At 36.8% G+C, this 9,510-nt stretch overlaps 1 pseudogene; it reads left to right on the top strand.

Annotated features, from left to right (window-relative positions):
- Nucleotides 1-7,449: 7,449 nt before the first annotated feature.
- On the top strand, nt 7,450-8,387 carry LOC122106131 (annotated as a pseudogene).
- Nucleotides 8,388-9,510: the final 1,123 nt, after the last annotated feature.

The raw sequence follows: 9,510 nt of genomic DNA, 5'->3' as shown, positions 1-9,510 counted from the left end.
GCAAATATCCTGTAATTGGAAGGGATGGAGTGTAAGTATTACAGTTTGAGATAAATTAAAAAGCAACCTAATTCCTCAAGTTATGTGGGATCCTCCATATTCCTGTATAGGACTTACTCTTTGAAGTCATAATAGCTTATGCCGACATGATAATCTGATGATTTTCCATTATGAACAATTTAATAATATTTGATAACTTTGGAACCTTAGGAGTTTTGGTGATTTCTTTACAGTGCTTCTTGTAGTTTTTGTCATTACTATTTGTTTGTTTGATAAGCTGATTGCTCTAAAGTCTGAATCTAAGATTGAATTCCAAAGAGAAACAAGGTCAATGTGGCAACCACAAGTATACCAGAAACTTCGAACTGCATTTTCTTGTACAACAACTTAACAGAGTTGCTAAAGAAAAAAGTTATTTGTGACATTTGTTAAAGGTAGAAAGGCAAGGGTTATACAAGAAAACTCACTGTGTTAAGTATAAAACATTTTAATTGTTCTTACTTTGATAGAGAATGGACTCAAGTGGTGACTGCATTCATTTCAACAATATTGGGGAATGCTTAGACAAAGAGCATGACTTGTGAGGTACTCTTGGTGAAGAATAGAAGTCTTCAACTGAGCATCTGAGTTTGAAACTGTCATCCTAGCTACTCAGGAGGCTGAGATCTGAGGATCATGGTTTGCAGCCATCCAGGCAAGACTCTTATCTCCAATTAACCCCCCAAAAGCTGGAAGTAGAGTTGTGACTTAAGTGGTTGAGCACTAGTCTTGAGTAGGAAGAGCTCAGGGGCAGTGCAAAGGCCCTGAGTTCAAGCAGGAGGATAAAGAAGACAAAGAAAGAAGAGGAAGACGAAGAGAAAGAGGAAGAGGAAGAGGAAGAAGAAGAAGAAGAAGAAGAAGAAGAAGAAGAAGAAGAAGAAGAAGGAGAAGGAGAAGGAGAAGGAGAAGGAGAAGGAGAAGGAGAAGGAGAAGGAGAAGGAGAAGGAGAAGGAGAAGGTAGTTTTAGTTATTAGCTAAATTGACCTGTTAGGCTATTTCTTGGAGACATGCTGAAATAATAAGATAGTGAGAGTGGCCAGGTATCATTCCATTTTAATGTTTTGGCTGAACCAGACTAGTTGTTCATATTTATAATAGACAGTAGGATGTTTCAATTTGTGAACATATTGGGTAGTAATCAGTTCAGTAAATAAAATGAGATTCTACAAGAATAGAGAGAAAAGCCCAACTGAAAGCCTCATGGAGCAGAGGACTCAGATGAGCAAAATCTTTAATGAAATGAGCATCTTTCCTCATTAGTCATGCATTTATAAGAAGCAGAGAGAACAGTCTTCAGGTTTTTCATTAATAAAGAACAACTCCGAAAGAATTAACTTAGTATTTAATTCAAAATACTTGAGTCAAGTTTTTAAATATAATTAAACAGTTGAAAACAATATTGCAATAGAATTGCAATAAGAACCAAGTTCATATATTTTTCCCAGAAATCAATAAGAGAGACAAAATCCATCAAATCTGACTAGGGACAGAGGAAATGAGCGCATAACTAGTTACAGAAGCAGGTTTATATTAAAACAAAAGATAATATGATAAATAAGTATAATAAATCGCAATGCAATAAATAATATAATATAAATAATATGATTTAATAGAATAATCATGGGAAATTAAGAATTGGAATGAAATTGTTTCAATATAGTGAAAGTATCTAAAAATGAAAAATAAACAGTGCTCTTATTAAGGTATTTGAGGCTTTCTTTCTAAAGTTAGACTCAAGAGTAAGAGGCCACAATTATCAATACAACTTCATGGTTTTCTTGAAGATTTACTTGATGGAGAAAGAAAAGAAAAATAGCAAATTTGTACTGGATAGGAGAAAAATTTCATAATTATCACTACTTGATCATTTTAAAGTTTTTAACATAAGAACCAAAAGAAAACCAAAGAATCAAGTTAAGAGAAGAATGTAGCACAGAAATAGTGTGACAAAGGGTGAACAAATGCAGCATTGATACTCACTAGACACTATGTTGAAAATGAACTATACAACCTGTGGGGAGGGAAGCTGGGAGGGAAAAACAGGAGACAAGGGAAGAAGTGACACTGTTCAAAAAAGAAATGTACTTGTTACTTGGCTTATATAATTATAACTCCTCTGTACATGGCATTACAGTAAAAAATAAACAAAAGAAAAAAGAGAAGAATATAAATAACTTCAATTTAAATTATAATAATATAAACAATCATTTATCAAGTAGAATTGTGGTAGATGCTGCTACTGCTTCTCCCATGTGCCAAGATTTGTTCTTCTAGTGCATATTAATGACTTCCAAACACCCATCTATAACACAACCTGAAAAGGCCAAGCAAATAATACAGCCACAACTCAGAAAATGATGGATGGCAGCTAGATGATAAATAACCCAGTTTCAAGGCCTCAAGTAGATGTCTGTGCAGTATGCAAGGCATTACTTTCCAAATTTCACAGAAAGACTGATTCTGAATCTCCCAAGTAGTGTCCTTCCCAATCTCACACTTTTTATTAACTTTCTTCCCCTGTCTCATTTCTTGTATTCCTTAGCAGTTTCTTGGGATCAATCACCAAATGACCTCTTTTTACCTTTGCTTGTTTTGCAATGTTTATGTATTTCCCTATTTTTCAATATGCTTTAATTATACAAAGGGATTTCATTGTGATGCTTTTGTACATGCATGTAAATGTACATTACACAAATTTACCTCATCTGTTCATTTTTCTTACCTACCCCTCTTCCCATTATTTCTATTATTTCATTATTGTATTTTCATACTTATGCATAACGTATTTCAGTCTTACTCATCCACATCTTCATTTTACCATTCCTCTTCTCACTGGTTCCCACTCCAAACAGTCCATTTTTCCCCCACTTGTCCTGGGGTTTGAACTCAGGGCCTGGGTTATGTCCCTAAGCCTCTCTGTGCTCAAGGCTAGTGTTCTACCACTTGAGCCATAGCACCACTTCCAGATTTTTCTGTTTATGTGGTACTGAGGAATCAAACACATGCATGCTAAGCAAGCACTCTACCACAAAGCCACATCCCCAGCCACCAAACAGTCCAATTTTATACTCATATCATTTTATTTTTCTTTTCATTCTAGCCTCTATATATGAAAGAGAACATGTTATATGTGTCCTTTTAAGTCTCAGATTCCTTCTATGTAAAGCAGACTTCTGTAAATAGAATTCTAAAATTTGGCCTAATGATTAAACATATCTCATTATAATAAACAACAAAGTAGAAGTAACGTATAGCAAGTCACACTATTAAAATTACTGAGATTTGGGTTGGGAATGTGGCTTAGTTTTAGAATACTTGCTTACAGGCATGCATGAAGCCCTGGGCTTGATTCTTCAGTACCACATAAACAGAAAAAGACAGAAGTGGCACTATGGCTCAAGTGGTAAAATGCTAGCCTAGAGCAAAAGAAGCTCAGGGACAGTGCCTACGCCTTGAGTTCAAGCCCAAGACTAGCAAAAAAAATCCTGAGTCTTAAGCCTATATTGAATCAGGATGAGATATAAGATGAGAACCATGATATTTATAAGAGCTTTAGACTCAGTTGACTGCTGTCGATTGTCAGTGAATACAGACAGAAGAAAGTGACAGGTTGAGACTCCCCATTCACAAGCCTGAATTCTTAGCATGTCAGTCAAAAGGCTTCCATGGCAGCATCTGAATACATCATTATCTCCTTGAGTCTAAAGTCTAGCTATGCTAAAACTCTAACTTAAGAACTTATTGTAAATATGTTCAAGTTACAGAGAAGATAAAGACACAGCCAAGGCAGGTATATAATGTAAAGGCTGGGGACCTAATAGGAAATAGAGAGGAGAGGTTAGCATAGATGCCTTGGGAGTCTGAGAACTAAGAAGAAAATACATGGGTGTGAATATTTTAAAATTGTGAATACTCTGCCATGAAATGTATGGCCAGGAAGTACTTTTTCTACTTGTCAAGAGAGAAATCTCCCTTTAGTTGAAGAGAATGCCTGGGTGGATTATGCTGTCTTGTCCCAACAAATATTCTACCTTCTCAGCTTGATTCTAAATAATGACTAAGAGATGAATGCAAAAAAATCAAAAGGTGAAGTCATAGTCCCCACTATAAAAAACAATGTATGTGTGTTTTCTTTTCTTGAAGGATTGGTTAACAAACAGCAACTAAGTTAGAAATAAATCTAATTAATTATTTATTAATCATCTATTATTTCTGAATCACATTCCAGCAGAGGGCAGGAGAGAGCATTTTATGACCAATCTGTACCTGCTATTCTAACCCCATACACTGAAAACCTGAGTGAAAAGAGCTAGCCAGGCTGAGCACCAGTTAACAACCTTAGCTCTAGCTACTAGAGTATAAGGCCAGAAATGAGGCTGGTAGATAAATCACACTTGGCACAATATTGTGCTGTCCTGGACACTGAGCCCCACTCCTCCCAACTATTTAGAATAATTGAGAGAAGTAACCAAACTTCACTGAACAATATGAGACACACCCTGTACTCAGAGACACTATTCTACAGATTTTAATGGAGATATCTGACCATTACTTTGCAACTGATGTGCTCACCTGTCAGACTTTGCCAGAGCCTTAAAAAAATATCTCATACAGGACAAACTGAAGCTATCCTGGACTGCAGAGACTTTCACAGAGTAATCCATACTCAGCATGACTAATTTGATTAATAATGTTGATATCCTAACCTGAGCAATGAGTAATTATAGTAGAAAAGGCTAAGTAGATAGCATTGAAAATTTCTTCCACATACAACCAAAAGAAAACAAAAACAAACCACACAGTGTGTACAATAAGTAAATATCAGTAGCACCTTCAAAGACTTAAGGGATTGTTTTTGTGTGCCTGTATTGGAGACTTGAACTCAGAGCCTGTGTACTGTCCCTTTTTTTTGTTTTTGTTTCTGTTTTTGATCAAGACTGGTATTCAACCACTTGACCCACATATCCACTTCAAGATGTTTAGTAATTAATACAAGATTAGAGTTTTATGATCTTTCTTGCCTATACTGGCTTCTAACCCTAATACTCAGATCTCAGCCTCCTGAATGGCTAGTGATAAGGAAAATCTGCCATTATGAAAATTATCTCAACCTTGCCATTATCAGAATTCACTCAATTAGGTATGGGAAAACCTGCTATTGTCAGAACTAGCTTGGTCAGAACTAGCTTGACCTTTAAGTTTTAAGTAATTCTCAAGAAACTGGGACTGTGACTGGGAATGTGGCTTAGTGGTAGAGTGTTTGCCTACCATACATGAAGCCCTGTGTTAAATTCCACAGTAACACATAAGCAGAAAAAGCTGGAAGTGGTGCTATGGTTCAAGTGGTAGAGTGCTAGACTTGAGCAAAAGATGTTCAGGGACATCACCCAGGCCCGCTCCAGGACTGGCAAAAAAAAAAAACAAAAACCTGTGACTGTAGAGTTAAAGTAACTGCTCTATACAGAACTGAAATCCAGAACACAAGTGCTATGAAAGATTGTACTCCTGTTGGCCCAAACTCAAACTTTGGAATAGGACATCCTCTTGGCCTACAGGCTGAGTTCCTGAGTTCCTGAGAACCTGAGTTCTCCAACAATCTGAGTACCAGTTGTTTTTTTGTGGAATATTTTCCACAACACTAGGATTTTTATACAGGCCTAAGCCACCAGCACCCAGCAACTCAACAGATTTTAAAACAGTAGTTCCCACCTTCGCTCTATTTCTGTGCAAAAACAAGATGGATCATGACAACATCATAGATTATGACAAGCCATAATTTCAACCACTATGCATGATGTGATATGTATTAGAACAAATTGATTTGATTTTGAATGCAAATGGTGTAACTTGTATCAGCCATGCTATGGCTATGATTTGACTATGTCTTGATTTGAATGTAAATCTTGATCCCTAGCTGGTAGCAATATTTGGAGAGGTGCTGGAAAAGTAAGAGGTGGGACCTCATTGGAGAGAGTAGGCCACTATTCTCTGAGTGTCCTGCCCCTTCCTTTCTCTCCTTGTTTTGTGGATACCGTGAGGTGAGTAGCTCTGCATCACCATCTCTCTACTTCCATAATATTCTGCCTCATCTTATGCCCTGATCGGTGCAATCAGCACACTATGGATTAAAACCTCTGGAAAACCTCCTTTGTATATTTCCTTACAGGTATTTGATACAGTGATATAAAAAATGTTTATATCTCTATCACAAAGAGGAACTACAAGTTTTTTACATTCATTTAAAATGGCAGCATACATTCTCAGTCTTTCTCAATTAGTTCTTCAACTCTTTCCCATTCCATGGGCATTGATCATCCAGATAATCCGTGAAATTTCACTATGTATACAATACTGGTGACATTATATTAATCAGAGCAAATGTAGCAAGGACTCTGGATGATCTGATAAGAAACATGTATAATAGGAAAACTAGAGAGATGGCAGAGTAGAAATGCTTTACCCTGAACATAGTTCTGCAAGTGAGAAGAGTCAGGCCAATACAGGAAAGATGGTATCAAAAGCAAAATGTTCAGAGGCTCCTAGTACTCATGAGACTGAGATCTCAGAATCATAGTTTAAAGCCAGGCCAGGCAGAAAAGTCAGTGAGACTCTTATCTCCAACAAATTATTCAGAAAAATCTGGAAGTGGCGCTGTAGCACAAGTGCTAGCCTTGAGCAAAAGAAGCTCAGGGATAGAACCTCAGGTACTGAGTTCAAGCCTCAGGATAAGGGGAAAAAAAACAGCACCAAAATTTTCATTCTCTGTGTACTTGTATATTTTTTTTAGTTTATCTTGCTGTTGGTTTCTAGTTTTATTTCATTATGAATTGATAAACTACAAGAAGTTATTTCAATTTTTTCACTTGATTGCTTCAACACTTAAATACCATTCATTTTGGAGAACATTCAACAGGTTCTTTAAAAAATATGTATCCTGCATCTATTGTATATAATGTTATGTAGATGTCTGCCAAATCTCTTTGATACGTTATGCCATGTAACTCTTTTGTTTCTTTGTTACATTTTTGTCCAGGTTAACTTACTGGTAATAGTTGGATTTTGAAATAACCAATATTATTTTGTTGGAGACTTTCTGAACCTTTATATCCAGTTGTCTTTATGAAATTGAATGTACTGATACTTGTTGAATTTCTATTATAAAATTGTTCTATCTTCTTGATGGATTGCTTTCTCTATCAATATGAAGTTACTGCCTTTGTTGATTTGAATAATTTTGGCTAAAGTATACTTAAACGATTACTCCTAGAGCGGCTCCTCGGCGGGTGGCGGTGGCGGTGGCCGAACCTGGCCCTGTTAATGTCGGGGCCAGGCCCAGGGAGGATGGCGCACTAGAACCCGGCCTTGCTTCTAAGGAGCCGGGGCAGGAGGGGGACGGGGAAGGTACCGGCCATGTGGGAGGTGACCCGGAGTTTGCTGCAGCGCTGGGACGCCAGTTTTAGGAGAGGCGCCGACTTCTTCTCCTGGGGCCAGCTGGTGGAGACGATAGACAAGGATCAGATATTAGCAAGACATCTACAAAAAGAGGCCCAAGCTCAACACAGCAATTCAGAATTTACAGAAGAACAAAAGAAAACCATAGGCAAAATTGCAACATGCTTGGAATTGCAAAATGCAGCTTTACAATCCTCACAGTCCCAAAAAGAATTTAAACTGGAGGACCCAGAGAAGTTAGAACCAATACTAAAGAATATTCTTACATATAATAAAGAATTTCCATTTGATGTTCAGACTGTACCATTAAGAAGAATTTTAGCACCTGGTGAAGAAGAGAATTTGGAATTTGAAGAAGAAGGTGGTGCTGGAGCAGGGTCTCCTGATTCTTTTCCTGCTCGAGTTCCCGGTACTTTATTACCCAGATTGCCATCAGAACTGGAATGACATTACTCACTATAAGAATTGAGAAAATTGGTCTAAAAGACGCTGGGTAATGTAATGATCCCTATATTACAGTTAGTGTAAAAGATTTGAATGGCATAGATTTAACTCCTGTGCAAGATACCCCTGTGGCTTCAAGAAAAGAAGACACATATGTCCATTTTAATGTGGATATTGAGCTCCAGAAGCATGTTGAAATATTAACCAAAAGTGCAGCTATCTTCTTTGAATTTAAACACTACAAGCCTAAAAAAAGGTATACCAGCACCAAGTGTTTTGCTTTCATGGAGATGGATGAAATAAAACCTGGACCAATTGTAATAGAACTATTACTCTGCTTGTTTTCAAAACCTCAGAACTTTTTCTTAATATTAAGTCTATGTTTGCCTTTACTACTAAATTGTATTTCTTGTATGCAGTACATTGGGTTTCTTTTTCTTAATGAATTTTAAATGTGATGCTTTGCATTTATCAGGCAGGTATAGTCTTCCACTGAGATTTATTTTTCTCCTGTTTTCTTATGTTGTGTTTAATCTTCCTTTTTTATAGCTAAGATTCATTTAAATACCTTCTGCAGAGCTAGCTATCTCCAATTAACCAGCAAAAAGCCAGAAGTGGCAATGTGGATCAGATGGTAGAGTGCTAGCCTTGAGCATAAAAGTTAAGGAACAGTGCCCAGGCTCTAAGATTAAGCTTCAATATCAGCACCAAAGAAAAAGATAAAGGGAGATTGAGAAATCTAGAATATAATACTAGAAAAGTACATGCAGTAGGCAATAAAAAAAAGACATAGAAAAGACCCAGCTGTCCCAGTTCTCTGTTTTCAGTAAAGGCTTGTTTCACCAAAAAAGAAAAAGAAATTCCAATCAACATATCAAAAATTAGAAATACAGAAACATTTCATAAGAGAGAAAATTAGAAAGAGAGAATAAGAAAGAAAGAAAATGTACCTAACTGAAGAGAAAGAATTTACAAATGAAGCACTGAGAAAGGAGACAAAAGAAGAAAAGAGGATTAAAAGTTCAATTTTAAAGCTGGATACAGTGACTCATATCTATAACCCCAGTACTTAAGAGGCTGGGAAAGGATGACTTCAGATCAGGAGGATAACTCTTCTCAGGAGGTTGAGATTTAGAGAACTTGAGTTCAATGGCTTTTCATAGTCTTCTACAGAGAAAAGAAGACTCAAGATGTATTACTGGCATAAGGCTTACAAGCACTGGACTGATTTTGTTTACTGATTGCGTTTAGTTAGGAAGGTGACGTTGCAGGTCATCACAAAGCACCTGTGGTTGATGGGCTATCACATGGATAACTTCTCTTTTTTATTGTCAATGTGATGTATAGAGGGGTTACAGTTACGTAAATAAGGTAATAAGTACATTTCTTGTAAAACTTGTTACCTCTTCCCTCATTTTTCTCCTACTTTCCCATCCTCCCTAACCCCTACCCCAACTTGTACAAATCATTTCCAACATATTGTCTTGTGAGTATTGCTGTTGCATTGGTTCACCCTTTGTCCTTTATTTCACCATTCTGTTGTTCCCCTTACCTTCCTTAATTCAAATAAACATA

This window comes from Dipodomys spectabilis, unplaced genomic scaffold, assembly GCF_019054845.1.
Source record: "Dipodomys spectabilis isolate Male_0828 unplaced genomic scaffold, ASM1905484v1 ptg000038l, whole genome shotgun sequence".
In the NCBI taxonomy this organism is placed as follows: domain Eukaryota; kingdom Metazoa; phylum Chordata; class Mammalia; order Rodentia; family Heteromyidae; genus Dipodomys; species Dipodomys spectabilis.
This window is presented reverse-complemented; position numbering and strand designations above follow the sequence as displayed.